Here is a 17,079-nt window from a genome sequence, read left to right on the forward strand (position 1 = left end):
GGATGTCCCAGGAACTAGGGGGTGCTGAAAACCATGGCCTAACGGACCCAGATGAACCAATTGTCCTTAGAATCTTTCTTGTCTCTAAGGACAATTGGTTCATCTGGGTCCGTTAGGCCATGGTTTTTAGCACCCCCTAGTTCCTTGGACATCCTTCATGTGTCCATCACGGTTATAATCAAATACGATACATAATACCCTTTCAATAGGTTGAGACCTTGGTTTTGGGTCATTCTTCTATGTATGACCCCGATTCACAGTGACCCCCTGGCTCCAACTGTTCACCGTCCCTGCATATATCATCATGTTATAATGAGTGCCACATCCTCCCCTCCCCCCTTCCCCCACCTTCCCTTCCCCAGGTCTTCCATCTGGGACCGTATGATCATGTTAGGCTGTTCCCCATATGAATCTGGGGTGTTCTGATATATACACACTTTTTTTCTTTCCCCAGATGTATGCATGCAGGCATGTGCCAGCTTGCGTTGGTTGGTTATTGCATACGGAGGGACATGTAATTGCAGGCACGTCTATATATGTGTGTATGGACATTACACATATGTATTACTTTATGGTTGAACTTTAGGGGCCTCCTTGTGCATAACATGATTCTCCCTTGGCACCATCTTCTAGTGCCGGCTGTTGTGTATTCAATTGTGTATATGGGGCTGTGCACTTTCAGGTATGTGCACATGTGTGTATGGACACCACACGTGTGCATTGCTTTTTGGTTAACCCTTTGGGCGCCTCCTGAATTAAATATTATACATTGTAATTTCGTGCCCTGTATTATATTATCCCCCCACGCCAGGCTGCTTTACCCTCTTATCCTCTTGGGCCACATACTGCCCCCCTCTTTCCCTTCACTCCTCTTATACATATGCAGTTGTTTATCTGCAATTGGAATCTTACTACACCTTGGCTCTATTTGCAGGCACGTATTGTATTGAATTGATTTCACCATTGTTGGTGCAGGTTTTCCTGCACATTAACATATCGCTCTTGTAGCGCTTCTACCTTATTGAGCCCTGGGTCTCACCGTACCTGCTTCTGCGCATGCACCCGCGTCCATGACACCCGGGCGTCGCTATGAACTTTTCACTTCCTGCTTTGATACGCTGCGCACGCGTGCATGTCTGCGCCCTCACACACATGGTCCGGACCGCGCCAGCGTACAGCACAGCTGTTTGTGAGTAATCCTCTTTCTCTCCTTATATATGAACCTGTACAACAGTGTACTTTACTCCCCTGACGAAGCCGCAGCGGCGGCGATACGCGTGGGGTGATCTTTGTACCCCCTCTTACGCTCCTGCCATCCACACTGTGGATGCTTTGCTCTACCGGACCTTGCCGTCCTTCCTCCAAATCGTTTTTCCTGCTGTCCTATTTAGCGCATACAGGATTCTCCAATATTGATACCTGTGTGGCTAATCTTGGTGAGCCCCCCCCCCCCCCTTTTGGGAACAGGCTATATTCCCGGGCTACCAGAAACCTTGTGGAAAGTGTGATTTCTCTTTCAGCAGGTGGTTGTCACCCCTATGACTATACAGGGGCCTTTATTGTGAGGTTGGAGGCATCCGGCACTTTTAGTCTAATGTAGAGCTATCTAAGTTGCATGGTATTTTGCTATTGCTTTTCAGGTGTTGATTGTTCTTACACATCTTTATTGCATAGTATACCCCTGGATTATTCATTCCTCCAGGTGTTCTACCATATTGCAATTGTCTCTCCCTGTGTGGCGGGGCGTTATTATTGTTATAGTGTTGCTGTTATCAAAAATTGGGCCACAAAGACACCCCTTCAGTGGCAGCACTTGTGCCCCAGTTGTACACTTCACAGGAGAATTTGCATCAAGCACATTCAAAAATACGCCATCCTTAACCGTCCCCAGGATGACACCGGGGTGAGTAGCAAAGTCATTGCTGATCCCTGATCTGTTCATCTTGGATGATTTTTAGAAACACTGCAAGCAAGGGTTACACTTGTGCCCCAGTTGTACACTTCACAGGTAGATTTGCATCAAGCACATTTAAAAATACGCCATCCTTAAACATCCCCAGGATGACACCGGGGTGGGTAGCAAAGTCATTGCTGATCCCCGATCTGTTTATCTTGGATGATTTTTAGAAACACTGCAAGCAAGGGTTACTCCAATCGGAGTCTACCTTTTTTCCAAAAATTGGGCCACACAGACACCCTTTCAGTGGCAGCACTTGTGCCCCAGTTGTACACTTCACAGCTAGATTTGCATCAAGCATATTCAAAAATACGCCATCTTTAACCGTCCCCAGGATGACACCGGGGTGGGTAGCAAAGTCTTTGCTGATCCCCGATCTGTTCATCTTGGATGATTTTTAGAAACACTGCAAGCAAGGGTTACTCCAAGCAGAGTCTCCCTTTTTTCCAAAAGTTGGGCCACACAGACACCCCTTCAGTGGCAGCACTTGTCACCCAGCTGTACACTTCACAGGTAGATTTGCATCAAGCACATTCAAAATACACAAGCATTTTCTCTCCCCAGGATGACACAGGGGTAGTAAATTCCTGGTGGATCCATGACTTGTTCATTTTGATGAACGTCAGTCTGTCCACATTGTCACTGGACAGACGCGTGCGCTTATCTGTCAGCACACACCCAGCAGCACTGAAGACACGTTCAGAGACAACGCTGGCAGCTGGACACGACAAAATCTCCAAGGCGTAAGTGGAGAGCTCTGGCCATTTTTCAAGATTTGAAGCCCAAAATGAGCAAGGCTCCATTTGCAAAGTCATGGCATCGATGTTCATTGGGAGATACTCCTGTATCATCCTCTCCAGCCGCTGACTATGTGTCAGACTTGTTGTTTCTGGTGGCCTTGCAAAGGATGGTCTAAAAAAATTATGAAAAGATTCAATAAAATTGCTTTTACCAGCACCAGATATGGTGCTGCTTGTACAGGTAGACTGTTGAAGATGACGAGACTGTCCCATGTTTGTCAAGTTACAACTGGGTGATTCACTCCGTGCACCACGGTTGTTTAGTGGAAACGCTGAGCTAAGATCGAGTAACAGCTTTTGCTGATACTCCTGCATACGTGCGTCCCTTTCTATGGCTGGAATTATGTCACAAAATGTGGACTTGTACCGGGGATCTAATAGTGTGGTAAGCCAGTACTCATCATCACTTCTAATTTTGACAATACGAGGGTCATGTTGGAGGTAGTGCAGCAAGAAGGCGCTCATGTGTCTTGCGCAGCCATGCGGACCAAGTCCACGCTGTGTTTGTGGCATAGAGCTGCTAACCGTTCTTTCTTCCTCTGACATCTCCCCCTAACCTCTTTCAACTGAAATTTGACAGAGGTCTCCCTCATCCGCTGAGTCTTCCATGTCTATTGACAGCTAGTCCTCCATTTCTTCATGTTCTCCTGCACCTTCCTCAACATTTCATCTGCTACCATGCGCCCTTGTTGATCCCTGTCCCCCATGATCCCATGCCTGCCGTGTTGGTGATGATGAACGTCTGGACCTTGGTGATGTTGTTGTCCCTTATGCATATGAATCCTCCTGTAGTTCCTCCCCTTCCTGTTGTCCCAGCCCCTGACTCCGAATAGTGTTTAGCGTGTGCTCCAGCATGTAAATGACTGGAATTGTCATGCTGATAATGGCATTGTCAGCGCTAAACATATTTGTCGCCATGTCGAAACTGTGCAGAAGGGTGAATAGGTCCTTGATCTGAGACCACTCCATCAGGGTGATCTGCCCCACCTCTGCATCTCGTTGGCCCAGGCTATACGTCATGACGTATTGCACCAGGGCTCGGCGGTGCTACCACAGTCGCTGTAACATGTGGAGAGTCGAATTCCAGCGTGTCGGCACATCGCATTTCAGGCGATGAACCGGCAGGCCGAAAGACTTCTGGAGCGATGCAAGTCGCTCAGCTGCGGCGGTTGAACGGCGGAAGTGAGCAGACAGTTTTCGTGCCCTATTCAGAAGGCCATCTAGGCAGGGATAGTGTGTTAAAAATTGCTGGACAACAAGCTTCAACACGTGAGCCATACAAGGCACATGTGTCACCTTGCCCAGGCGAAGGGCCGCACCCAGGTTTGCAGCATTTTCGCACACGGCCTTACCAGGCTGCAGGTTGAGTGGAGACAACCATTTACCAAACTCAGTCTCCAGAGCTGACCACAACTCAGCCGCTGTGTGACTCTTAGGGGCACTTTGCACACTGCGACATCGCAGGCCGATGCTGCGATGCCGAGTGCGATAGTGCCCGCCCCCGTCGCAGCAGCGATATGTGGTGATAGCTGGCGTAGCGAAAATTATCGCTATGGCAGCTTCACACACACACTCACCTGCCGTGCGACGTACCTTTGGCCGGCGACCCGCCTCCTTGTTAAGGGGGCGGGTCTTGCGGCGTCACTGCGACGTCACACGGCAGGCGACCAATCGGAGCGGAGAGGCGGAGATGAGCAGGATGTAAACATCCTGCCCACCTCCTTCCTTCCGCATATCCTACGGAAGCCGCAGTGACGCCGGTAGGAGATGTTCCTCGCTCCTGCGGCTTCATACACAGCGATGTGTGCTGCCGCAAGAGCGAGGAACAACATCGGACCATCACGTCGGCGTAATTATGAATTACGCCGACGCTGTACCGATGATACGATTACGACGTTTTTGCGCTCGTTAATCGTATCATCCAGGCTTTACACACTGCGATGTCGCATGCGATGCCGGATGCGCGTCACTTTCAATTTGACCCCACCGACATCGCACCTGCGATGTCGCAGTGTGCAAAGCCCGCCTTAGTTCCAAGACATTTCAAGATAAAGACCGAGTGATGCTGTTGCGCTCTGCTGCCCGCATAGTAATGAGGGGTGCGTGATTCCTTCTGCGCAGTTAAAACGCTGGTTGCCTAACCAGGCAGGCTTGGGGTGGAGGTGGAGGACCCAGACGAGGTTGAGAAGGCAGAAGCAGTGGAGGAACTTGGACAGACAGAGGATTGACACACAAGTTGTGGGGACGGCAAGACTTGTGCAGCAGACCCTTCACTGTCTATCACCATAGTTACCCAGTGCCCAGTCAGCGACATGTAATGTCCCTGTCCATGCTTACTTAATGCAGGTTTGTGAGGAAATTGCAGGCGTAGACATGATGTTGCCTTCATCCAACGTTGGTGCTATCGATGTCTGAGAGAGCAGTACACACGCACTTGTTTCCCCTTCCAAACCAACTGACGACCTACCAAGCAAACTGCCTGTTTTGGTTACAGTGGTGGAAGTTGTGCATGGAAAACCAGGTGTGACAGCTGTCCCCACAGTCTTGGAAGATGAAAAGCGCGCGGATGCACTGGAAGGGGCAGGCGGTGGATGGTCCGCTCCGCTAGGCCAAATTGCAGCACGGTGAGCTTCCTACTGGGACATATGATATTTATTCATGTGACGATTCATGGAAGAAGTTGTCAAACTGCTGAGGTTTTTTCCTCTACTAACAGATTCCTGACAAATTTTACAGATCACATGATTTGGGCGATCCTTTGCTATGTCAAAAAAGGACCAGGCTTGGTAAGGCTTAGAGGACATGCAACCTGCTAAGCCACCCCGACTAGTGCTCAGAGGCAGAGTGGTGGCTGAGGATGCAGTTGTAGACGTGCTACCAGTACTCCTCCTCTGTTCAGGAAGGCACAAGGTAACTTCGTCGTCAGTTGCATCCTCCTCCACCACCTCTGTTGACCTCCTCGAGTGCCTGACTGTGGGTTGACAGTAGGTGGGATCTAGAACTTCCTCATCAAGCGTTGTGTTTGCACTCCCCTCACCCTCAGACCGAGCCTCTTCCTGCCCTGACCGAATATTTAAGTTGTCATCCAAATCTGGTATCTGCGTCTCATCATCAGTATGTTCCTCATTGTCTATAACAACAGGTGTTATAGTTTGTGAATAAGGGTCAACATTATGCTCAGAAACTTAGTCATCACGGCCTGATTCTGAGTCACAAAGTTTCTGGGCATCACTGCAGACCATTTCCTGGTCTATACTCACTGTAGCTTGGGAGCAGACCTCTGTTTCCCAGGCTATAGTGTGATTGAACAGCACTGCAAACTCAGCCATCTTTGTTTCACCATACTGTGCAGGGCGAATGGAAACTTGAGAGCTGGGAGAAAGCAACTATGATTGGGATGACAACTCAGAGGACTAGTTTTTTTTGGATGCGGTAGTTGAGGTGGAGGAGAGGGCATTTGTTGGACCACTTGAGATCCATTCAAGCATGTTCATTTTTTGGGCATCATCTACCTTTGTTCCAGTTGTTCGTGTCCGTAAAAATGGGAGCACATCTGATTGTCCACGGAAAGTAGTAGACATCTTACTTTTGCTGGAAGATGGCCTATCTTCAGCAGATGTTAATGGAGCTTTGCCACCTTCCCCACGGACACAAACTTTTTTCCTTTTCCAACACGCCTGTTCCCCTTTCCACCAGCATCTGTCATTTTGCCACTCATTTTGATTGCAACAAGATTGTCCACTTAAAATGTGGTAGTAAAAATTGAGAGGTGGTGTAGATTTCAGCGGTGGTCTAGCTTTATTAACAGCAGAATAAACAACAATAACTATCCCTGACAATGCAACTACGGCCCTTAAACTGGCAGCATAGTTTGCTATTATAATGGCTTAGTAAAAATGAGCTTGCGGGTGCAATGCAGAGGTGCTGGAAATTGCTTGGCACCAGTGGGACATTAATGAAGTCCAACAGTCACTTTTTGGATGCCACTAAATTTCCTCAGTGTTGGCTATTATAATGGCTTAGTAAAAATGAGCTTGAGGGTGCAATGCAGAGGTGCTGGAAATTGCTTGGCACCAGTGGGACACTAATGAAGTCCAACAGCCATTTTTTGGCTGCCACTAAGTTTTCTCAGTGTTTGCTATTAAAATGGCTTAGTAAAAATGAGCTTGAGGGTGCAATGCAGAGGTGCTGGAAATTGCTTGGCACCAGTGGGACACTAATGAAGTCCAACAGCCATTTTTTGGCTGCCACTAAGTTTCCTCAGTGTTTGCTACTAAAATGGCTTAGTAAAATTAAGCTTGAGGGTGCAATGCAGAGGTGCTGGAAATTGCTTGGCACCAGTGGGACACTAATGAAGTCCAACAGCCACTTTTTGGCTGCCACTAAGTTTCCTCAGTGTTTGCTATTAAAATGGCTTAGTAAAATTAAGCTTGAGGGTGCAATGCAGTGGTGCTGGAAATTGCTTGGCACCAGTGGGACACTAATGAAGTCCAACGGCCACTTTTTGGATGCCCCTAAGTTTCCTCAGTGTTTGCTATTATAATGGCTTAGTAAAAATGAGCTTGAGGGTGCAATGCAGAGGTGCTGTAAATTGCTTGGCACCAGTGGGACACTAATAAAGTCCGACAGCCACTTTTTGAATGCCACTAAGTTTTTTCAGTGTTTGCTATTAAAATGGCTTAGTAAAAATGAGCTTGAGGGTGCAATGCAGAGGTGCTGTAAATTGCTTGGCACCAGTGGGACACTAATAAAGTCCAACAGCCACTTTTTGGATGACACTAAGTTTCCTCAGTGTTTGTTATTATAATGGCTTAGTAAAAATTAGCTTGAGGGTGCAATGTAGAGGTGCTGGAAATTGCTTGGCACCAGTGGGACACTAATGAAGTCCAACAGCCACTTTTTGGATGCCACTAAGTTTCCTCAGTGTTTGCTATTATAATGGCTTCGTAAAAGTGAGCTCGAGGGTGCAATGCAGAGGTGCTGGAAATTGCTTGGCACCAGTGGGACACTAATGAAGTCCAACAGTCACTTTTTGGATGTCACTAAGTTTCCTGTGTGTTTGCTATTATAATGGCTTAGTAAAAATGAGCTTGAGGGTGCAATGCAGAGGTGCTGGAAATTGCTTGGCACCAGTGCGACACTAATGGAGTCCAACAGCCACTTTTTGGATGCCACTAACTGTCAGCACTCTTTTTAATTAAAATGGCTTTTCAAAAATGTGCAGAAGGGGAGAATGCAGAGATGGTGGGACTTGCTTGGCACAAGTGCCACAATAATGGTGGACAGCAGCCACTTTTTGGATGGCACTAACTGGCAGCACTCTGCAATTAAAATGGCTTTTCTAAAAAGGGCAGGAGGGTACAGTGGCCGGGTTGTGGGTCAGTGTAGAGGAAAGGAAGCCTCACTTTCTATCCCTCCTAATGGTGAAATGCAGCAAGGAAGTCCCTGAGCTTAGCTACACAGACGCTGTTATCTGTAGCTGTTAAAAACTGTTTCTACGGACCTGTCACCTATGGCTCTGAGCCAGCTGTAATTAGCCCTTAAAAGGGCTGAAATAAAATTCTGTCCCTAATCTGTAGAATGCTGTGTGTATAACGTACACAGCAGGATCGGCGGCAGGAGCTGCGTCAGCGGTGACTGTCACCCAGACGCAGAAGGCAGATAATGGCGTCCAGACGGGAAAATGCCCGTCTTTATAATGCAAGGACATGTGACATGGACAGCCTATGACACATGCCCTTGCTTGTCTGGCAAAAAGTCCACTTAGCTGTGTGTGTGTCTGGGATTGGCTGACATGTTGGCCCGCCCCAATACACGCGCGCTTAGGGAAGGAAGAAAAAAAAATAAATGGCGATCGCCATTATCCCAGCAGCAGTGATCTGAACGTGCAGTTCCCGCACACTATACGCTGAAATTTCATAATAGTGTGAGTCACAGAGTGACTTACACTATTACAGTGAAAAGCCAGCTAGGAATTAGCTTGGCTTTTTGCTGCTAGAACCGTTCTCGAACGTAACTCGAGCTAACGAACTTTTAGCAAAAAGCTCGAGTTCTAGTTCGATCTAGAACACCCCCCAAAATCACTCGAACCGCGAACTGGAGAACCACGAACCGCGCTCAACTCTAGTAAACAAGTGTCTTTTGCTTATAATTTTTAGAGGATCGTCAGGTGGCCCTTGCTAGAAATTTTTAGAGGGTTAACAGGCGGCCCTCACTACAAATGTTTAGAGAGTCATCAGGCAGCCCATGCTCTTAATCTTAAGAGGGTAAACAGGCGGTCCTCGATGAAAATATTTAGAGGGTCAGCAGCCAGGCACCACTCCAAATTTTAATATGGTAAATAGGCAACCCTCACTCAAAATGTTTAGTGTCATCAGGTGCCCATCACTCTAATTTTAAGTGGGTAAACAGGCAGCCATCGTTCAAATGTTTAAAGTGTCTCCAAGCAGCCCTTGCTCCAAATTTTAAGAGGGTAAACAAGCGTGTCTCATTCGAAATGTTGAGAGGGTCATCATTAGGTGGCCCTCACTTCATTTTTTAAGAGGATAAACTGGCAACCCTCGATTTGCTGAAAATGTTTAGAGGGTCAGCTGGTAGCCCTCACTCCAAATTTTAAAAGGGTAAATAAGCAGACCTTGAATAAAATTTTAGCACTGTAATCAAGTAGTGCTAGCACAAAATTTTTAAAGGGTTATAAGGCAACCCTTGCTCAAACTTTTTAGTGTTATCAAGTGGTCCTCATTTCACATTTTAAGAGCGCAAACAGGCGGCCCACACTAAAAATGGCCCACTCTCGTTTCAAATTTTAAAAGGGTAAACAGGCGCCCCTCAATCCAAATTTTTAGAGGCTCATCAGGCAGCTGTCCTTGCAAACCATAGGACAGAAAAACATATCAATAGGGTAATCATATGGCCATTGCTACAAATTTTTAGAGGGTCATCAAGTGGTACTTGTTCCAAAATTTTAGAGGGTCATCAGGTGGACCTTGGACAAAATTTAAAAGGGTAAACAGGCTGCCTGTGCTCAAAACGTTTTGGAGGTTCATCAGGAGGCCCTTGCTCAAAATCAAAATTTTTAGAGGGCCCTCACTCCAAATTTTAAGAGGTTAAACGAGCAGCCCTCACTCATAATTTTTAGAAAGTCATCCTGCAACCCATGCTCTTAATTTTTTCAGGGTGTATATGGTGCCCTTCGTCATAATTTTTTCAGGATGTGAATGAGGCCTACCTCCACAATTTTTTTTACATATATAGATGTATACCCAAAGGGATAAATGTTTGGCATCCCATGCATTTAGTGCATAGTCTTTACTAGTCTAGAAGTCCCACTCCTTAAAAATGGAAAAAAAAAGGTTTCCAAGGCCATCTTCTAAGTGTCTTTCAGGGTGTATTGAAGTCCATTTTTCTAATTTTTGGCAGCCCTTTTACATAGTGCATAGGCTTTATGAGTTAAGGAGTCCCACTACCTAACCATTTTAACAGATTGTGTATGAGGTCCTTCTTTCTTCTAATTTTTGGCAGTACTTGCATTGTCCTCATATGCTTTGTGAGTTTCAGATTTTGTCCTTCATAAATTAAACAGGATGTATCTGACCATGTTACACACACCATATGCCTAGATAAGGTAGTAAATTGTTAAAATTACATTTACTGGTGAACAGTGGAGAGTGTAGTTTTATTTCCTCCACTACTAGCCCTCACTGAAACCTGGATTCAGGAGTCTGACACTGCTTCCTCTGCTGCCATTTCTCATGGTGGTTTACACTTTTCACATTCACCAAGACCTGAAAACAGACATGGTGGTGGAGTCGGTTTACTCCTGTCCCCTCAATGCACTTTCCAGGTCATCCCCCAAGCTCCATCACTCTTATTCCCATCCTTTGAGGTACATACCATCAGACTCTTCCATCCCCTTTCCCTCAGAGTTGCTGTCATATACCGTCCACCTGGCTCACCCACCCAGTTCCTTGACCACTTTTCAGCCTGGCTGCCACACTTCATGTCCTCTGAATTAGCAACCCTCATCCTAGGAGACTTCAACATCCCCATGAACAGCCCCTCCTCCCCATTAGCATCCCAGCTTCTATCTCTAACCACCACCCTTGAACTCTCACAGTTCTCATCCTCTGAGACACATGAAGATGGTAACACCCTTGACCTGGTCTTTATCCGCTTTTGCTCAATCTCTCACTTTGACAACTCACCTCTTCCCCTCTCTGACCACAACATCCTCTCTTTCAAACTCACAAACCCTCGTCTGCCCCAGCACACTCCCACCTATCACACATTCAGAAACCTACAGGCCATTGACTCTCAGACACTTACAGACTCTCTACACTCATCACTGTCCCCTATCTCCTCATTTTCCTGCCCTGATCTGGCTTTAAACCACTACAATGAAACACTCAGTAGCACCCTGGACCAAGTAGCACCCCTCACTCTCAGAACCTCCAAACACAGAGTAAATCAGCCTTGGCTCACATCCCAAACTCGATTTCTTCAGCGATGCTCCAGAAGTGCCGAATGCCTATGGAGGAAAACCCGCACACCAGAAAACTTCATCCACTACAAGTTCATGTTAAGGACCTACAACTCTTCCCTTCACCTCGCTAAACAGACCTACTTCACCACCCTTATCTCCTCACTATCCAACAATCCAAAAAAGCTCTTTGACACCTTTCACTCCCTCCTCAGTCCCAAAGCACAGACCCCTATCACAGACATTCATGCTGACAACCTGGCCTCGTATTTCACAAAGAAAATAAAAAACATCCGCCGAGAGATCAGCTCCCAGCCACCAAGCCTTGTGAATCCCATTCCTCGCCACATCCCATCCAGCTCACTTTCCACATTTGACCCAGTCATAGAGGAGGAAGTCTCCAGGCTCCTCTCTTCTTCTCGTCCTACCACTTGCCCTACTGATCCCTTTCCCTCACACCTACTCCAGTTTGTCTCTACGGTTGTCACCACTCACCTAACTAAAATCTTCAATCTCTCTCTCTCTTCTGGTATCTTCCCCTGTTCCCTCAAACACTCTATCATTACTCCATTATTAAAAAAAACCTTCTCTTGATTCGTCCTGCACAAGCAACTAGAGACCAGTCTCCAATCTCCCCTTCATCTCCAAACTCTTGGAGCGCCTGGTCTACTCTCGTCTCACCCGCTACCTTTCCACTCACTCTCTTCTAGATCCTTTACAGTCTGGCTTCCGCCCTTTACACTCAACAGAAACTGCTCTTGTCAAAGTGACCAATGACCTACTGACAGCAAAACATAACGGTGACCACTCTCTGCTTATTCTTCTTGACCTCTCTGCCGCCTTCAACACTGTCCACCATCTCCTTCTCTCTATGCTCCATTCTATCGGCCTAAAGGACACTGTTCTTTCCTGGTTCTCTTCCTATCTTTCTGGACGCTCATTCAGTGTATCATTTGCTGGCTCCACATCTTCTCCTTTTCCTCTCACTATTGGGGTCCCTCAAGATTCAGTCCTTGGCCCTCTTCTTTTCTCTCTCTACACTGCCCCAATTCGAATGACCATCAGCAGATTTTGCTTTTAGTACCATCTTTATGCTGATCACACACAGCTATACACCTCATCCCCTGAACTCACCCCAGCTGTACTACAGAACACAAGTGACTGCCTGACTGCAGTTTGCAATGTCATGTCTGCTCTCTATCTGAAACTTAACCTTTCCAAAACTGAACTTCTTCTTTTCCCTCCATCTTCCAACCTTCCTCAACCTGACATCTCCCTCTCTGTGTGTGGCACAACGATAAATCCTAGGCAGCAAGCCCTCTGTCTGGGTGTTATACTTGACACTCATCTCTCCTTCACCTCCCACATACAATCTCTTGCCCACTCTTGCCGCTTGCACCTCAAGAACATATCTAGAATCCGCCCCTTTCTCACAATGGAAATGACAAAAACCCTCACCGTGGCCCTGATCCACTCTCGCCTTGACTACTGTAACTCTCTATTAATTGGTCTCCCCCTAACTAGACTCTCTCCTCTACAGTCCATCCTTAATGCAGCAGCCAGGGTCACCTATCTGGCTAACCGCTACTCGGATGCCTCTGCTCTGTGCCAGTCATTGCACTGGCTGCCCATATATCAAAGGATCCAATTCAAACTGCTTGTTGTCACCCACAAAGCTCTCCACAATGCGGCACCCCCCTACATCTCCACCCTCCTCTCTATCACCCCACCCATTCTCTACGCTCTGCAAATTACTTTCGACTAACATCCACACTAATTCGAGCCTCCCACTCCTGAATCCAAGACTTCTTCCGAGCTGCACCAAACCTCTAGAACGCTCTACCCCAAGAAGTTAGGATGAATCACAACTTACTCAGCTTCAGACGCACCTTAAAAACGCATCTTTTTAGGGCGGCCTATCACAATCCCTAGCCAAACTAATTTCACCTAATCCCTCCACAACTTCTCAGATAAGTACCCCACGTCAAAAACCATGGCACCCAAATGCATCTCAAGGTCCTGGCCAACTGATCCACGAAGCCATTATCTATCCCCCATTTTCTTGAGATGGCTGGATTGTCATTGTAAATAAGCACTTGTACCTTGTCCCCCCCCATCTCACTGTAGACTGTAAGCTCTCACGAGCAGGGTTGTCTTTTTTTCCCTTTAAATATTGTATTTTCGATAACTGTTACTTGTTTGTATATGATTCTTCTGAATTGTAAAGCGCTGCGGAATATGTTGGTGCTATAGAAATAAAGATTATTATTATTATTATTACTATATAATCTACTGTAGTCATAGGTGATGGGGAAATACGAAGGGAGATGGTTCGGGTATTAAAGGGAGGAGGAGGCATTTTTTTAATTTGGCATTATATAAAAGTATATAAAAAGAAAAGAATGTTTCCTAACAATTTTTCCTATAAAATCAATTTTATCTTCAATTGTGTGTGTTTTATTGTCAGTCCATAAAAGTGGAGGAATGCTCTGACAACATTTTTGCTAGCAGCATCCTGACTCAGATATGTGTACAGGTGTTTTCCCCCATGTTGCTCCCATTCCATTTGAGTGCTGTTTGTAAACATATCTGTGATTTTCTTGCCCTCTTATTGGTGTCTTCCAGAAGATTGCTTAAGTTTCTCATTTGACATCCCTAATACTTGAATCGAGCACCCTAGCTGACGACCGTGCTCGATTCGAGTACTGCACACTTGAGCATTATATTGCTCGCTCAAGTGGTAACAAAACATAAATGTATTTACTTTTGTTTTTCAGATTTTTTTTAACAACTCTTTCATACAATAAAATGTACATTGTTATACTGGGACAGGCTAGCAAATTCTTATTTGATGGCATGATTGTCCTGTACAGAGTTTATTGACAGACTGTCATTGTTATTACTTTTTGTCATTGCTGTAACAGCCTTGTCCATGGAGATTGTTGGAAATTCCTTTGAGAATTACAAAGAAATATAGAATATAATAACATTTTGTTGCCTTATTGTTTGGTGCACAGTGAAACTCATAAAAATATGATAAATAATGATTTTGTCCCTGTTATGTACTCCACTTTCATGCCAGCAAGTATTCATATCATAAGAACAAGGTCAGAATGCTTTTGTTTAGTAGAAATTAATATCAATTTACCACTGAAAATGTTATATAGCTATGGAGCCTCTGCCAAAACTGTAATCTTCAGTAATTGTAAATAAATTGAATTTAGTTGCTTCATAATCCCATAAATATAATTGACATGGGATAAATAATGTGATGTATCATAAATTTAGGAAAATCAATTTATATTTGTTACCATGCTTATAGTAGTGATAAGCGAGTACTAAATTGCTTGGGTGCTTGGTAGAGATGAGCAAACCTGTTCAATAAAGGTTTGCTAATTTTAAATGAGCCTTAGTATGTTCGTTCAGGCTTGGTAACCCCGAGCTCTTTACCCAAAAGTCGGTAATGTTTGGTTTTGTTCAATCACTCATCGCGTTTTAAAAAAATGCTTTTCTAATAATGTTATGCTTTTGGATAGGATTATGGTGCTTTATGATGAATGGCGGTGTGTGTTTAATGAGTGGAGAGGGTGGGAAAAGCCAGACACATGCAGTGTTACTTTTTTTGTTAACTTTATTTGTTGCTGTTCTCGCAGCAAACATCCACAAGATGCGTACACAAGGACTTGTGTCATTGGCTGCCTAAGTAACATGTCTGCCTGTATATAAAAAGCAGACATGAGGCGTTGGCACCATTTTGTGAATGTGAAACATTAGGGAAGGTGATGCCGCCAGCCAGACAGTTAGCTTAGCTAGGGGTTTAATGATAGGTCGTTGAGATAGATGAAGAAAAGGAGGGGGGGAGGGCACCACCTAAAGGTAGGATCTCCTAGGTACGAAAAAGTACATGTTGAATTGAAGAAAAGGGGGCGTACCTAATATACGGGATCACCACACAATGTCAAAAAGACGTGCTTTATTTTATTAATGCAAGTAGAAAAACCACACATGGAATTGAATACAAAAATACAATAACTAACAAAAGACATGACATGACAACCTCTAAAAACATTTAAAAATCAAATATGTTGGTACAAACAAAGTAACTCACACACATATATTTGGAATGGAAAATGACAATTCCATGAGCTGGACAATCTTAAACACCAGTTCAAAATAACCCTCGAGGTCAGACCACAGATTTGTATAGAATAAACCCACAGCGAAAAAGAATGAAAAACCAAACCTTAGGCCATAGGTTTAAGCTGATGCTCTAAAATAAAGTGGGAGGCCAGTTTTGATACAAAATAAGCATGGAACCCCTATTCATAAGGGATATATAATCCCAGAGCCAAATGGCACTGGTGCTAAATGCAACTGACACTCCCAAGACTGGCTGGGGAATTAAGCTGGAAAGGCTGGGAGTGCGAGAAGCCAGTTGGAAAACTCCCACAGCGCAAATGATACTAACCAGTGGGACAGACTCAGCAAACCCCTGTGGGGAAGAAAAAAGGGGCAGACCTGAAGAATCCAGGGCAGGACAAGTGATGATGGTGGACCAGGAGTGGGTTACATCCCCATGCATATTGCCACCTGTGGTGGCTTTCTCAAGGTCAAGGCATCGATCACAAGATGCGTACACAAGGAATTGTGCCATTGGCTGCCTAAGTAACATGTCCGCCTGTATATAAAAAGCAGATATGAGGTGTTGGCGCCATTTTGTGAATGTGAAATATAAGGGAAGGTGATGCCGGCAGTGCAGCCAGCGGGGCTACTAGACAGTTAGCTTAGCTAGGGGTTTAATGATAATTAGTTGAAATAGATAGGAAAGCGATAGTGTAGAATAGGGACGTGTAGTGCAGGGAAAGCTGTGTGCCACAAATTGGCATTTAATAATAGAAATAGGGATAGCTACTTGTCATTGCCTAATATAGAGTTGCCAGTAAAGTACCTAACTAGCTATTGCTACTTATTACAGCCTGCTTCCAATTAGCCAGTCAATCACATTTGTAGGTATTGTTATTTAGTACTGGCTGCTGTAAATTTGATAGTGAACTAAGTAAAAAGTTCTTGGCGGTTTTCATTGCTGGTCAAAATTGCACAGTCAATCACTTTTTTAATTATTGTTAGTTAGTACAGCCTGCTGTCAAATTGCTAGGGAACTAAGTAAAACGTTCTATGCAGTTTTCATTGTCTGGTCAAAATTACTCAGTCATTCACATTTGTAGGTATTGATACTTAGTATTGCCTGCTGTCAATTTACTGGGGAACTAGGTAAAAATGTCTTGGCAGTTTTCATTGCCAGGTCAAAATTACGCAGTCAATCACTTTTCTAATTATTGTCATTTAGTACTGCCTGCTGTAAATTTGCTAGTGAACTAGGTAAAAAGGTCTTGGCAGCTTTGATTGCCTGCCCCAAATTACGCAGACAATCACATTTCTAGATATTGTTAGATAGTAGTGTCTGCTGTAAATTTGATAATGAACTAGGTAAAAAAGTCTTGGTAGTTTTAATCGCCTGCTACAAATCATGCAGTAAATCCCATTTGTAGGTATTGTTAGTTAGTACTGCCTGCTATAAATTTGCTAGTGAACTAGATAAAAATGTCTTGGCACTTTTTAGTGTCTGCTCAAAATTATGCAGTGAACCACATTTCTAGTTATTGGTTCTTTTTAGTGCCTTCACAATATTACCAACTCTGACAGGAAAGAAATAATTTACCTTTTGTGTCAGGTGTCTGACAGGTGTGGCCGTAGGGTTGTAAAACATCTGTTTGAAAGGGGAAGGATAAATCAACCATGAGTAGTAAATCACGATGAGGTTGTGGGGGAAAAGTGAGTAGGCA

Source organism: Anomaloglossus baeobatrachus, chromosome 6 (assembly GCF_048569485.1).
Source record: "Anomaloglossus baeobatrachus isolate aAnoBae1 chromosome 6, aAnoBae1.hap1, whole genome shotgun sequence".
Lineage (NCBI taxonomy): Eukaryota > Metazoa > Chordata > Amphibia > Anura > Aromobatidae > Anomaloglossus > Anomaloglossus baeobatrachus.